Below are 16,532 nucleotides of genomic sequence, written 5' to 3' on the forward strand. Positions count from 1 at the left end.
TCTCCCATTAAAATAGGGACCTACTAAGGAAAAGCAGGACATTCCAGGATCGAATTGGAAACCAGGATGCCTTCTGTAAATCTGGGACTGTCCCTGGAAAATAGGGATGCTTGGAGGGTCTGTAATTGCAGGATTTGGGTGCTAGAGTTCAGAAACTTTGAAAGAATGGCATAAATGGCAAGCATAAAACTGAAAATTTCATGACTGCATCGGTTTAGATAATACTTTTAACAAAACATCTTAGAGCCACATGCAGTTCACATTCCCCTCCCCTGTCCCTCATAAATATTTCTCAATGAAAATGTTCCTTCTGCTCTTCTTAGAAATGTTAATAGTTTGAAATAAACACACATCATTTAAAAAAAAGACTAAAAAGATCCAAAATCATCCAAGAGGGCCACAAGCTATTGTTCCCGGCATGTAGTCCATATATCACTTTAACTGTGCAGTGTATAACCTTGCTTTAATCATCCCTCCTGAAAACATGTGGGATACTCATCTGCCCTAATCCTTGTCTATAGCATTTCCAAAGTACTTTACAAGCCTGGAGTAACTGACTTTAATGCCTCGCAGCAGCTGAGCTGGTAGCACACATGATATCTCGAATGTAACAATCAAAGAAGCATGCAAGATTCTGGTATTTCCGCTGGGTAACTTGCAGATGTGCAGGAGCCAGGTCCAAAACTGAAATGTCAATTGTGAAAGGGGCAGGCGGGGAGGCTGGGGGAGTTTTAAAAGCAAATAACGTTTCATTGCCCTGTGTCAACACCCTTCTAATGTGAGGGGACACCGCCTGATAGGGAACGGAGCTGGTTTTAAATATCGGTTACCTGACCCCGACAGTAATTTCTTTTATTGTATGTGTGTCCATGAATAACGTTGCTTGGGATTTATGTAATGCTGTATATTGTGTTATTAAGCCACAGCATGTGGAATCCTTCAGGTGCTAAGCTTTGATGTCCAGTTTTCCCCCCTCCCATGTTCATTGGAAACAATGCTCCTGATTTAAAATAATCCTCTTATTGGAAAGTTGAAAAGGGGAGGAAGCGAGCTTCAGGGTGAACCTGGAACTTTTCTCTTTCTGTCGGCTCCACTTCAGATTCTCCTTCGCACTCACTCCTCCTCCTCCTCCAAATCCCACTTTTCTGATTCTTTTTAGTGCGATGGAATTCAAGAACCGCTCCAAAAAGCAAAACTATAGCTCCCTGCAACATTTTATGGTGTGGAATGTCGTTTATGGCCTTGGAAACGTTAGAATTTACTGACAAGACGGCTGTGGGCTTACTTTAAAATGATTGAAGAGTGTAAAAACACACACACGCACAAAGGCAACTTTCCATTTCCTCCGACTATTAACCAAAAGCAAAAGCAGGAGACAGGAAAATGGGGGAAAGGAGGTCAGGGAAAGCGAGGAGAGGCAAACAAATGTCTTTTCGCAAAAACGTGAATATTTCGTTAGCAGCTTATACTGATCGCAGACTCATATGACGTACGGTAACCCCCAAGGCCCTGCTAGATAAAATAATATAACAGCCTAACAAGTACGTCTCACTGCCAGTCTCTTAGCAGGACCATTTTCGATATGATTTCTTCAGCCGTTTGGTAGATCTCCAAACAGGGTCCATTGTAAGCTGAATTGTTGTTGTTTAGTCGTTTAATCATGTCCGACTCTTTGTGACCCCATGGACCAGAGCACGCCAGGCACTCCTGTCTTCCACTGCCTCCCGCAGTTTGGTCAAACTCATGTTAGTAGTTTGGAGAACACTGTCCAACCATCTCGTCCTCTGCTGTCCCCTTCTCCTTGTGCCCTCCATCTTTCCAACATCAGGGTCTTTTCCAGGGAGTCTTCTCTTCTCATGAGGTGGCCAAAGTATTGGAGCCTCAGCTTCAGGATCTGTCCTTCCAGTGAGCACTCAGGGCTGATTTCCTTCAGAATGGATCAGTTTGATCTTCTTGCAGTCCATGGGACTCTCAAGAGTCTCCTCCAGCACTGTAATTCAAAAGCATCAATTCTTCGGCGATCAGCCTTCTTTATGGTCAAGCTGAATTATTCAAGGTCTTTTCCTGTAAATTAAATGCTAATTTGTGCTGTAAGTTTTTAGATCATTGGCCCAACCAAATGTACAATTCACAACATACCTCTTTACATTCAAATATCATGTCATCTTTAAAATGCGTAACTTTTAATTCAGTGCAATATATTCCAGAGAAAAGATACAGCTTCATGAACAGCAAAAGGAGTGGTGCTGGTTGGTTTGGGTGTCCCTGTCGCAGTGCCTCCCTCCCCCTAATCAAATTCTAAGGTGAAATTTGAAAGTACAAACTCAGGCAGATAGTGATCTGGAATTAAAAATGGCCACAACTTTATTGAGTACTTGATTATTGGGATGCAGGTGGCGCTGTGGTCTAAACCACTGAGCCTCTTGGGCTTGCCGATTGGAAGGTCGGTGGTTCGAATCCCCGCAACGGGGTGAGCTCTTGTTGCTCTGTCCCAGTTCCTGCCAACCTAGCATTTGGAAATCACACCAGTGCAAGTAGATAGTGTTCCCACTGTGGCGGGAAGGTAAACGGCATTTCTGTGCGCTCTGGTTTCCGTCACGGTGTCCCGTGGTGCCAGAAGCGGTTTAGTCCTGCTGGACACATGACCTGGAAAGTTGTCTGCGGACAAATGCTGACTCTCTTGGCCTGAAAGCGGAGATGAGCGCTGACCCCTATAGTCACCTTTGACTGGACTTAACAGTCATGGGGTTCTTTACTTTTACCTGATTACTTGATTGATTACTTACTTTTAGCAATAATTTTATTATTTAGATCCTGCCCATCTGGCTGGGTTTCCCCAGCCACTCTTGGCTTGCAGCATATATGTTTGTTGTTGTTGTTTAGTCATTTAGTCGCGTCCGACTCTTCGTGACCCCCTGGACCAGAGCACGCCAGGCACTCCTGTCTTCCACTGCCTCCCGTAGTTTGGTCAAACTCATGCAGCATATATAAAACATAGTAAAACATCAAGCATTAAAAACTTCCAGAGCTGCCTTCAGATATCTTCTAAAAGTTATGCAGTTCTTTATCTCCTTGACATCTGAAGGGAGGGCATTCCACAGGGAGTAATTGATTGATTACTTAAAACGGCCACAACTTTATTGATTGCTTTGGCTCAGGCATTGGGTATCTATCCATTCCTGCCTCCTGCCAGCGGTCTGGAACTGCTACAGGGCTGTGCCAAGGATTATGGTCTCCCCAACACGTCAGTCTCCTGAGGTGGCTGTCCTAAGGCTGCTGTTGGAAGTCCTATGGCCTGTCAGCCTCATGCTGGCACCTGGACAGGGACATCCATCAAAACTCCTTTAACAGGTACCCTGAAAACATCTCTGGTTCAGTAATGCACCACTTCACCCATCAGTCAAGGACTAGGATTCTGCTCAATGCTTAACTGCCTCAAGTTGTGACCTTTTGCTATGGGGAAGAAGAAGAAGAAGAAGAGTTTGGATTTGATATCCCGCTTTATCACTACCCAAAGGAGTCTCAAAGCGGCTAACATTCTCCTTTCCCTTCCTCCCCCACAACAAACACTCTGTGAGGTGAGTGGGGCTGAGAGGCTTCACAGAAGTGTGACTGGCCCAAGGTCACCCAGCAGCTGCATGTGGAGGAGCGGAGACGCGAACCCGGTTCACCAGATTACGAGTCTACCGCTCTTAACCACTACACCACACTGGATCTCCACACCACACTGGCTCTCCAAAGGCAAAACTTGTCCATTTGTCTATAGGCAAATTCCTTCCTGGGCTCTGAATATGGCAACCATTAGCAACCATAGCAAGCTGAGGAGGTACAAGAAAGCAAATGGTTCAGCTCTGTGCTATTTCTCTAGAAAAAGAGGTGCTGGAACTCACCAAGAAGACCTTCCTCGTTTTCTTAGAATTGCAATGGTGCCACTCAAGAGGTGCTGGAACTGAGTTCTGTTCTGGTGAATTCCAGCGGGATAAAAGCCCTGGTTAAGCTGAATATGACCTAGGCTTCATAATCACAAAGAGACATAAACACATCTAGGCTCTATTCAGACTTTCAGGGGAATGCATAGAGGTCAGTCAAGAGCAGCGAAAGTAGACATTCACTGAACATCTGCACACACCTAAAGTCCTATTGTCATGCTCACAAAGGTGCTGTGGACATTTCCTGTCCAAATCACCCTTATAAAATCAGGAACGAGTAATGTGATATTAATGGAGTGTCACCACCAGAAACATCCCAGAAACAGCTGATGGAGTCCACACCTCATCCCAGTAGGGCTCCACTTTTAGGGGGATTGAGGATGACAGAATGCATACCTCATTTAAAGGCATCTGGAACAGCCATCTGGAAAAACAAAAACAAAACATATTGCAGGGAATATTGTCTCCTTTCCCACCGGCAGTTCTACTGAGGAGTAGGAGGATAAACTCATCCTCAGAAGTGGATTCACTGCTGAAGAAGGGAAGAACGGGCTGGGAATTCCCTCTCAATTCATGCTAGGAGAGAGGCTGATGATCATGGAATCGTCAGAATTGCAGAGTTGGGACCACAAGCGTCATCTAGTGCAGGAATCTTTTCCCCAAGGTGGCTCTCGAACCCACAACCCTGAGATCAAGAGCCTCATGCTCTACCGACTGAGCTACCAAGGCATGCAACAATATGATAGACAGCCGTAGATAGCAGACACAATTAAAGTTATGGCGGCAGAGTCACCATTGCCTGTGCAACACAAACCTATTTGTTCTATTAGAAGACATCTGAAGGCAGCCCTGTTAAGGGGCGTTTTTAATGTTTGAAGTTTTATTCTGTTTTTAGTGTTCTGTTGGGAGCCGCCCAGAGTGGCTGGGGAAACCCAGCTGGATGGGCGGGGTAGAAATAATAAAATTATTATTATTAAAGTTATTATTTATCAACTATTCTCTGGTCAACAGGTGTGTAAGGGTTTGTAGTGTTTCACTAGCAGGTGGGCTGCATATGTACTTAGGACTGCAGCCTTGTGGACTGAATCTTATGCCAACTTAAATAAAATAGGAGGGGGACAGGTAAGTCCTGCTCTACATAATCGATCACAAGGCATGGAGCATGCACGCCATTTAAATGGCAATGCCCATCAACTTGGGTTGGCAGCCCCTCAAATATTTTATTGGGGGGGCGTGAAGGGACCAATGAAATGGCTCCTTTGATCCTATGCATGTTTATTCAGAAGTAGCTCCCACAGGACGCGGGTGGCTCTGTGGGTTAAACCACAGAGCCTAGGGCTTGCCGATCAGAATTCGGAGGTTCGAATCTCCACGACGGGGTGAGCTCCCATTGCTCAGTCCCTGCTCCTGCCAACCTAGCAGTTCGAAAGCACGTCAAAGTGCAAGTAGATAAATAGGTACCGCTCCGGCGGGAAGGTAAACGGTGTTTCTGTGCACTGCTCTGGTTCGCCAGAAGTGGCTTAGTCATGCTGGCCACATGACCCAGAAGCTGTACGCCGGTTCCCTCGGCCAATAAAGCGAGATTAGCGCCACAACCCCAGAGTCGGTCAAGACTGGTCAGGGGTCCCTTTACCTTTACCTTTAACTCCCACAGAGCTCACAGATTTTCATTATAGTCCAAAAGATATGGAGGGCACCAAGTTGGCAAAGGGTGATGTAACCCAACGCCATAGTAAGGAATTCTCGGGGGGAAATATGCTAGACATTTCATTGTTTTGGTGGTGATTATACAAACTGAGAGGAAGTGGAGGAAAAATGTTTGCTGTTGAGTGCACATTTTTATAATATAATGGGAAGAGGGTGAATAGATACGGTAGATACAGTGGTACCTCAGGTTACATACGCTTCATGTTACATATGCTTCAGGTTACAGACTCCGCTAACCCAGAGATAGTACCTCGGGTTAAGAATTTTGCTTCAGGATGAGAACAGAAATCGTGCTCCGGCAGCGCGGCAGCAGCAGGAGGCCCCATTAGCTAAAGTGGTGCTTCAGGTTAAGAACTGTTTCAGGTTAAGTACGGACCTCCGGAATGAATTAGGTACTTAACCTGAGGTACCACTGTATGTATTTTACTACATTTATATCCCAGCTTCCTTCTGAGGAACTCAAGGCGACTTACATGGTACTTTCTCTCCTTTAATGCTCGCAACAGAGGATGGAAACTCTAGAAAGAACATCTCAGAGTGAAGTCTCACGCACTGTGTCTCTCCACCTCATTTTTTGCACAGTGGCAGAGAAATCTCAGCCTTCCTTTCCTAATTTCACTGGCAGATCTTAATACTTCTTTAAAGCACCACAAAAAAACAGGTTAAGGCAATAATTAACCATCTTTCATATGTCAGCTGTTCCGTCTGCTGTTGTGCTAAATAGTTCCTAGACTATTCTTCAGTCAGCGAAGGCACTGCTTCAGTAAGCAATTTTGAGGCAGATAGTCAGATTTTCTGGTCTGATAACAGGCTGCTAATGGAATGAGAAAGAAAAAGGACCTGAAAGCAAATATTTTCTTCATCTTCCATAGCCTTGAATTACTGGACAGAGCATTCCTGGGCGTCTCACATTTCCGCACATTACTCAACGAGGTTCTTAAGCGATGCCATCTCTGACATATTGCTTGCTTGCTTTTCCAGTGTTTTTATGCATTTTGCCGCCCGCTGCGGGGTGCAAGAACCTTATCTTATTTTGAATTTTCTTTCCTGGATATGCTTTTGGGTGGGTACAAAGTTCTCGCTAGACTAGAGAGTAAGGAGAGTTAGGTGTTTCTGTTAACAGCGATTATGTGTAGGGAGAAGTCTTACACACAACCGGTTTCACACAGAAAAACATAGTTGGACAACTGCTTGCACCTTGGATTCTGATGCAGCACAACACAACTCAGTTCATTTTGTGTTGTGTGGCGAGTCCCCCCCCCGGTGGAAATAAAGACACATGACACAATTATTAAGGTTAATGGTCTAAATAAGGCCACAACTTTATTGGTTACAGGTGATGAGTGGTGTTGGCTTAGGCATTGGTCCTAACCGACTGTATCCAACTTCAGCCCATCCGCTTGAAGTCCGGGAAGGGTTAACCACCAGTAGGGGGAGTCCTGCTGATGCACATCAACTAGGAACTCCCCTAGGGTCACCGATAGGGGGCGTGCCTTAGGCCCTCACCTCCCTGGGCTTGGACAGGGCCACGCCCCTGGAATCCTTTACAGGACTATCCTTCAATATGCGAGGCAGGTCATGGCTCTACCTCCCCTCTTCCATCTACAGATCTATACCAATGCCTAACCGCCACTCGAGCAAAAGGCTCAGAACAGCTGGCGAACGGCAAAGAGGGAGATCCCCGGCTGCGTCCTGCCTTAAATAGGGCAGGCCACGCCCCCTGAGCCAGCCGATTGGCCGGCCAGGAGGTGACGCAGCCGGGAATGCCGCCAATCGTGCCCGTGATGCCCACAATCCTACCGCCTCCGTAGGGCGGAAGTGGCTTTATACTCCAGTGGTGTGTTGAATGGGAAATGAGTCAGATAATTGACAATGTGGATTCCGTGCTCATCTTTTAGCCACTAACCCATGCTTGTCACTCTGAAATGCTTGTATGGTCTGGTCCTCCATCCGAATGGTCCTCCATCCAAATCCTTGGACTTTCCCACCCCCTTCAGCCAGTGGTCTCCAATTAGGGGGCGGGCCCCCCCCAGAGGGTCCAGGGAATGCACCCGGGGGTCCACGCCCCCATCCCTTGCCTTCCCCCAACTAATTTTTTGTCATTTTTGAATAGTAATATCACAAATTTTATGGTTTGTTTTAGCGTTGTGCGATTTTTCAATATATTGGCCCAAATCGGTTTTGAAATCACACTGTGATGATGATTTTGACCCAGCAATACACAGCTATATATCACTCCTTGCACCAGGGAGACCAAGGCAACTGATTTATCTTTCTTGGGGGAAATTATTTTTATTTGATTATACAAAGTTAAATTTATAACCATACCAAATACTGAGGTCTGTCTGTTTTTGCTGTTTATTTTGCATTTTGTTTTTGCAGCTCTTTTCTTTTTGTTTTCCTGACTGTGTGGAACCCAGTTCAGCTACTGATTGATTGATTATGTGACTGCAGTACATTGTTTATTGCTTTCATTTTATGGATCCATGGTCTTGTTAGATAGTAAAATTCATGTTAAGTTGCTGTTTTGGGGGTTGTTTTTAAAAGTCTGGAATGGATTAATCCATTTTACATTGCTTTCCATGGGAAACACACCTTGGTTTTGGAATGCTTTGGTTTTGGAACAGACTTCCGGAATGGATTAAGTTTGAGAACCAAGGTACCACTGTACCTAAAATCATATTAGGGGCTACCCCAAAGTTTGTTCAAAAAATTGCTTTGCAGAAGTAACTTCCAAAGAGTTATCAAAATTCTCAAAAGTAGGGGGTCCGTGGTTTGGCTTTTGAAAAATAGGGGCTCCTCAGTAATTAGCTGATTGGGAACCACTGCCTTAAGCAATCCCTTCTCCATGCAGTCAGGACTGCAGATAACAATGTAAGTCTCAGCTGACAGTATTACATTTCATCTGTTTTCTCTCTGGGTTATAAGGCTTTGTGCTGCATGCTAAGCCCTTCCAGAACAAGCCTGAGGGTGGGAAAATGGGAGACTCCAACAAGTTATTCGTTTATTAAAGTAAACAGATAGCCATATGAGCAGACAGTTCACAATTCAATGGGGAAAAATCAATACAAAGGGTCTTCTTTTTTAAAAAAAAATGCATTGAAGTTTATTGTACAAGGTTTGTAATATGTTTAAATACCAAGAGAACGCTGGTTGCCAAATAACACCTTAAATATTTCAAATCGGAGCAGTATATTATAAACATTGGCAGTGATTTTCTTTGTAAATAGTTTTAACCTCGAGCCTTCTGTCATTTTGTATTTCTGCACAGGAAATTAACTTTCTATATCCTCTCCGTACGTCGAGGAAAGAGAAAGTTGGAAAACTCCAAGGGATTTCCCCAAAAGCCTCCATATAAATTTTAAAATTAAACAGATGTTACATGATTAGCATTAAATCGGAGCCATGGGTTCCTAAGTTAGAGATGATCTGTGATGTTGTGAACCGAGAGATGAAGCGGATTTTTTTCAATTACGGCAGGTTTCCCAGATCAACCCCCCCACCTCTGGCCAGGATTTCATGAAATCCAGAGGGTCCTTGGGTCTCAGCAAGAGTTTATAAACATCCAAAATAAGTTAATACCCTCCAACTAGTTAGGCAGTAATCATGAATGTAGATGAGCCTGTCACTGCAAGTTTCCTCCGGCAACAAAAAACTACAGCAGCAGAAGATGCGCCATGGGATTCAGGTAACCAAGTCTTCCTCTCTTCACCCATGTTTGGATTAGAACCCAAGGCAAGCAAGTTAATGCAGCTAAGCATCTCTCTGGGCGGTAGGCAATCTGTGTTTCACCCAGTTCATTTTTTTCTGGGGGGACGCAGGGGTACACACAGGGCCAGGTTTAGGTTTGATGCGGCCCTCAGCTCCTGAAGGTAATGGGACCCTTTCTATGTCCAGCTGTCCTTTGTCCACAACAAATTGTCGCTGTTTTTTGTGTTGAATATATGCTACATGGTAATTTATGGACCTCATAGGTATCTCAAGCCATTTGCACATAACAAAATATGTATTTTATCAAAGTAATTGATAAAGAAAGGAGCAAACCAGTGATATTTTAGGGAGCAGGCTAGCAGGCGGGGCCCATGACTTACATCATAGGGGCCTACACAACACAAAACACGGTTGCTGTATGTAGGTTTTATTTTATTTGTTTTTTTATCTTATATTTTAGAAGTGTACATCCAGGTTTTTCCCTTTAATTTTTTTTGGCCCCCCCCCAAGAGAGTGGGGCTCTAAGCTATAGCTTGTTTAGCTTATACGTAAATCTGACACATACCCCTAGACATTTTGTGAATCTTTGTACTTTTGTCCATTTACTGTACTTATTTTTCCCAATTTGAACTATAAAATGGTGATTTTCTTGAGTCAAAGTGAGAGTGCCCCTAAACATTTTTTTAAAGAAAATAAGCACAGGTTTTACCTAATTACAAGGCATCCAATTGTTTTGACCTTTGCACAGCAACATTTCAGTTCCACCGGTGACATTTGTGGTAGGTAGGTAGGTAAGTAAGGCAGCAAATATATGTTTATGCCAATATTTTCGTTAGCCCAGTTTGGTCTGAAGACATTTAGATTTGGACTTTCAAAAGGCCTTAAATAAACCATCAAAATAATCTCGTTTACACATTTCAGGTGTTTATACATTTGGTCCATTCCTCACTTCAACAGTCTGAGTACATCTGACTTCCCCTGGCCTTCAAACTCTACAGCACACCGTGTTGGTGAGGTTTCCAGGTGCCACAATTTTGACAACCGCTGTAACTTGACACTAAAATGCCGGAGCTTCATTTTCAATGCAGCTCCTCTAAACCCATCATTTCATTTATTTCACAAGGCACAGCTGATCGAGTTCCCCCTTCCTCTGGACTCAGATCCTCAGAGGATCTGCAAGGCTTTATTGGAATAATATACCTGCTATGTGTGCATGTGCATGAATTTAGGCAGAGCTTGAAAGGAGAAAGCGAGCGAGCAAGAGCTCACCAGAAGAGCCTTGCTGGGACATAACAAGGACCCAGCTAATCCAATCTCCTCTTTCAAACGGGGGGGGGGGGGGTATAGCATAATGGCAGCCTCCCCTTGCTGTGTGTTGTTCCCCCCAAACCAGTGTTCAGAGGCATAATGCCCTTGAACCAGGATGTTCCAAATCACTACCATGGTTAGATTTACCTTCCATGCACTTTTAAATACAGTGGTACCTTGGTTCTCAAACTCTGAAAACCCAGAAGTAAGTGTTCCGGTTTTCGAATGTTTTTCGGAAGCCGAACATCCGATGCGGCTGTCTGCTATTGTTTCTAGGGCGCCTGCCCCAATCAGAAGCTGCGCCTTGGTTTTTGAACATTTCAGAAGTCAGATGGACTTCTGGAATGCATTAAGCTTGGTGCTTTTGTTTGTGCTATTTTTTTTGTTTTTTTTGTTTTTTTTGTTTTTGAGGCTTTTTCAATTAATTTGTTTTTGTGGCTGTGTGGAACCCAGTTCAGCTACTGATTGATTGATTGTGCGATTGCGGAAATGGATAAAAGACCCCCATCCAAACAATGACTGTCATCAGTGCAGGTAAGGGAAAAAATGAATTTTTATTTTTATCATCTACAATACTGTCTTACTTATTTTAGAGTACAGTACGTTGATTATTGCTTTCATTTTATGGGTCAGTGGTCTCGTTAGATAGTAAAATCCATGTTAAATGGCTGTTTTAGGGGTTGTTTTTAAAAGTCTGGAACGAATTAATCTGGTTTGCATTACTTTCTATGGGAAAGTGCGCCTTGGTTTTTGGAACGCTTTGGTTTTGGAACAGACTTCCAGAACGGATTAAGTTTGAGAACCAAGTGACCACTGTATATCTAAGCCATCCAGAGTTAAGCTGAAGGGACACGGGCTGCAGGTGCTTGAGCCGAAACCAAAAGAAGAGTAAATCTGACCTAACTCGCACTTGCTTTGCTAAGCCAGCAGGAGCTACCATAAATCAAACCAGTAAAAAATGGTGAGTGTGCATTAAACTTGGGTGGAAACACAGAGATCACACAGAAGTACCAAAGAGCAGTGGCATAGCATGGGGTGGGGGTGGCGGTGGTTGCCCTGGGTGCAGAATTCATCATCATTTTTAATTTGTATACCGCCTTTCTATCTTACAACACTCAAGGTAGTTAACAAGCTGAAGATACAGTACTAAGAATTTGTCAAGAATGTATAACTTGCTGTTGAAATGGAATACACAGGATGAGATGGTTAAATCAGCTATGATTAAATGGGCACAGGACATTGGACATGACATTATGTTTGCAGACTGGGAACAGTTATGGACCACTGGTATAAAGTTTACGGCATGTAATGCCTTAAGAGAGAATATTATGAAAATGATTTATAGGTGGTACATGACCCCAGTCAAGCTTGCTAAAATTTACCATTTGCCCAATAACAAATGCTGGAAATGTAATGAAACTGAAGGTACTTTTTATCACCTTTGGTGGACATGCCCTAAGATTAAGGCTTTCTGGGAAAGGATCTATAATGAAATGAAAAAGGTGCTTAAATGCACTTTTGCGAAGAAACCAGAGGCCTTTCTCTTGGGCATGGTAGGCCAATTGGTGTCAAAGAAAGATAGGATGTTTTTTATGTATGCGACAACAGCAGCAAGAGTACTTTTAGCAAAGTACTGGAAGACACAAGAACTACCCACACTGGAAGAATGGCAGACGAAGGTGATTGACTACATGGGATTGGCTGAGATGACTGGCAGAATCCGAGACCAAGGGAAAGAGACGGTGGAAGAAGATTGGAAGAAATTTAAAGTTTACCTTAAGAACTGTTGTAAAATTAATGAGTGCTAAAATGTTTTGAGTAATGTAAAATAGAATTGCAGCGATAAACAATTGGACATGGGAATAAGGATTTAAAGGAAGTGCCATAAGTAAATAAAATTAGAGGTTGCTGGAAAAATTTTAAAATAAGGATGCAGAAAAAGGAGGTATGGGGAAGTCGCTGAAAGAAGGTTTAAGGAAAAGAAGGTTAAGAAACTATACATGTTTATATGTGTGTTTGTTTTTGTATTGTCTTGTATTGTTATTTAATATGTGTTGGAAAATCAATAAAAATTTATTAAAAAAAAAAACAAGCTGAAGATACAAAAAATGTACATCTTATAACAATCTAATGCAATACAAAAATGTGATAATAAAACATAACTTTAAAACAGGCAACCTCCATCATTAAAGTAACATTCAACAATCATTAGAATGGTATAAAAGAATAATATCAACATATAAAAGGTAAACAGAAATCCACTCAACAGTTACAATAATATCTAAACTATAATCAATAAAACAACGGCAAGCCACAGTACATAAAACAATACAATACACATTGAGAAGCAGAGGGTAGAGCAAGGCAGGTGGAAGAAGGCCTCGCCTGATGGAGTCTCTCCCCTCCATCCAAAAATTTTCAGGGGCACAAAATTTCAACGCCCGGTGCTGGGCTTCATTGAAAAACGACTTCTCCACATGAAGCAGAAAGTGACCTCTCCAGACAATGGCATGACTCTTGTTTTCTTCACTCTGTGGCTTCCATCTTCGGTGACACAGACCAGGCGGCTGAATGTGCCTGTGTCCTCTGTGGCAACACACGCTACACCACGGCCAAAGAACACCAGAATGTGAGAAGAGTTCAGCTGGATCCTCCTGGAATCTCCATAGTCCAGCATCCATCTTTCAACAATGGCTCAGCAGATCCCTCTGTGGAGCCAAAAAATAGGGCAGAAAAGCAAAAGCTTTCCCCTCAACAACTGTTCTCCCGTGGCTTCTGAAAATAGATTCAATATAGCAATCATAGCTATTAGATAGATGTATAATGGACCACATATCCTCCCTTTATTTGTTGAATCCCAATTTAAAGCCACTGTTTGAGCCACTGTTGGTCAAACAGCCTTGGTCCTGTATACCTGAAGGAGCGTCTCCGCCCCCATCGTTCAGCCCGGACACTGAGATCCAGCGCCGAGGGCCTTCTGGTGGTTCCCTCATTGCGAGAAGTGAGGTTACAGGGAACCAGACAGAGGGTCTTCTCAGTGGTGGCGCCCACCCTGTGGAACACCCTCCCTTCAGATGTGAAGGAAATAAGCAGCTATCCTATTTTTAAAAGACATCTGAAGGCAGCCCTGTTCAGGGAAGTTTTTAATATTTAATGCTGTACTGTTTTTAACATTTGATTGGGAGCCGCCCAGAGTGGCTGGGGAAACTCAGCCAGATGGGCGGGGTATAAATAATAATATCTTAAAGTAACATTTATGTGCTGTCTTCATATTTCAGAAACAGAGTTATTTTTCCTTTCACTTTCAGTTGTTGCCATAGCAGCATGTGTGCTGTGTGGCAATGAATAAAAAAACCTTGCATTTGTTGCATGAAGCCTCAAGATAACGTTTCACCATTCCATGCAAAGCTTTATATTTCTCTTCATTTCTTCCATATGGTTTATATTTGACCTCGAGCAGTGTATATCTCCTTTTCCCTCTGTGGTGTGATACCTTTCTGTTGCTTCCCTGTTTAATGTAGATTTTATCTTAGACAATTTCATATTTAATTGTATCTCTTAATTATTATGGCACAGTTGCGCTGTTGTCTTTGTTTTTAGGTATGTACTGTACACAGAATGGTCATCTCTTTTTAAAAAATCCAAGAAATATTCAGAATATAGGGCAATATCCAAAATCATGCCAGTGGGCAGAAGAGGACGTTTCTGCTTCTTGTCTCCTGTGCAGCCCCCCCCCCAGCCTTTCAGATCAGCATAAGATCTCAGGGTGGTTCAAAGAGTTAAATACAGAATAATATCAAGTAAATAGTAATAATAATAATAATAATAATAATAATAATAATATTTATTGAATTTATATATACCGCCTTATACCCTCAGGTCTCAGGGCAGTTCACAGAATAAATATAAAACCACAAAATGCATAATAAAAATACTGTACGTTTCTGTCTATAAGACGACCTCATGTATAGGATGACCCCTATTTTTGGGGACTCAAATGTAAGAAAATGGGGGGAGATTGTGCTTTTTGTGTGTGGAGGATTGCCCAGAGTTGTTGACCATTTTTTGGGGGGGGGGATTGCCCAGAGTTGTCCCATCGCTGGCAGAAGCTGCCAATTGCCCACCCAACTGCCGGAGCATCAGCCAATCTACACCACCTATTGATGCAGCAACCAATAACACGCACAATAGCCGCTGACAGCCTTGGCAGCAACCAATCAAATGTCCACCCTATGCACTACGCATGTATAAGACGACCCCAACTTTTTAGCATGATTTTTACAGGGGGGAAAAATAGTCTTATACATGGAAAAGTACAGTAAAAACAACGATGCAATAACCACCTTCCCCCCACAAACCTCCCCCACAATTTAAAAGGGCATAGGATGTCAATCAGATCACCCAAAGGCCTGGTTAAAAAGGAACATTTTTGCCTGGCGCCTAAAGGTGTATAGTGAAGGCGCCAGGCGAACTTCCCTAGGGAGAGCATTGCACAGACAGGGAGCCACTGTAGAGAAGGCCCTGTTCTCGTGCTGCCACTCTATGGACTTCACATGTTGGAGGCACACGAAGGAGGGCCTCTGAAGATGAGTTCAGGGTCTGGGAAGGTTCAGATGAGCGTACAGAAATTGATCCTAGAAGACCTGGTGATGACCTTTTGGAAAAGCACAGGAGGGATCTAAAAGCCAGCATTGGCCACAAGAACTCTGTGGAATCTCCCTTTCTAGAAAAAGCAGACCTCCGAGGACCAGATGCTGCATGGATATTATGGAGAGATCCATCACCTTCGTGTCCCCCTTGAGCGCTTCCAGACATTGGTCCGTCCCGAGAGGTTCAAGGCAACTCTGGTGCCCTTACGACTTCTCTCCAACATTATTTGGTGCTGCTGGTGAGGATCATTTAAGCTTCTCATGCAATTACTTTTCAATTTCCTGGAAGACAGTAGGCTATTAGGCACCACCTCAACATTTGGCCGGCGCTCCTAAACTGTGTTTCTGTTTATCAGCCGACATGAAATGCATTTGCTTCAGACAGATTGCACAGAGCAGCTCCTGGCGAGAACAATGAGGCAAAATAAATGATCCTGGAGTAAAACTGACTTTAATAAGATGCTGGGTTGTTAACAAATGGTTTGTTGATATTTCATTGGCTTGAATATATATATAGGAGCATAAATAGAAGCTGCAGAAACTATAAGTTAATTAGATGGAAAATGAAAAAAAAATGGGCAGAAGAATACTTTAGGGGAAAAGATTCTATGTGTTTAGTCACCCATTAAAAGGGTATCCTTTATGGCAGTTTTGAGTTTTTACACACACTTTGATGTGTGCTGTGCATTCCTTTAACCAAGTGGTCTTTTCAAGAAGATAAATCAGATACAGTCTGCACACATCTGATTTTATTAAAAGTACCTCACCAGAACCTATCTTTGTTCAAAAAGGATGTAAGTTTAACTTTTCCCCTTTCCTAAAAAAAGAGAATCACCTGATATCAATTAGAATTCCTTTACTGCTAAGCTGATTTATAGTACTGTAATACAGCACTGAAAATATGAAAGCAGAGAAGCAATATTTCAAATTCAGCATAAAATCAACAATAAAAATGTATATTTATAACCTGAAAAGTATGATTTCATCTTGGAGAATTACCAAGCTAATAACAGTAATAAGCAAGATTTTTGGTTGTACCATATTGTATCTATTAAACACTTCAAGGGGATTGGGAATAAATCAAATAACAAGATCATTTCTGGATATCCAAACATATTTTTAAATATTGTAAAAATGTGGACGGCTATCACAACTGGTAATCATTTATTCGTGTTTTTTGAAAGAGGTTTGAATCATGGCCCTCATTGTTACATCTTCCAAAACCTTG

At 42.8% G+C, this 16,532-nt stretch overlaps 1 protein-coding gene across 1 annotated transcript in view; it reads left to right on the forward strand.

Moving 5' to 3' along the window:
• DMRT1 (doublesex and mab-3 related transcription factor 1) overlaps nt 1-12,246 on the forward strand; it is a 230,960-nt gene extending 218,714 nt beyond the window's left edge. The window contains exon 6 of the transcript XR_008328214.1: nt 12,234-12,246. The gene's annotated coding sequence lies outside the window, so the exon portion shown is untranslated. The remainder of the gene's footprint in view (nt 1-12,233) is intronic.
• The last annotated feature ends 4,286 nt before the right edge of the window (nt 12,247-16,532 follow it).

The sequence above is a fragment of the Podarcis raffonei genome, chromosome 17 (genome assembly GCF_027172205.1).
Source record: "Podarcis raffonei isolate rPodRaf1 chromosome 17, rPodRaf1.pri, whole genome shotgun sequence".
NCBI lineage: Eukaryota > Metazoa > Chordata > Lepidosauria > Squamata > Lacertidae > Podarcis > Podarcis raffonei.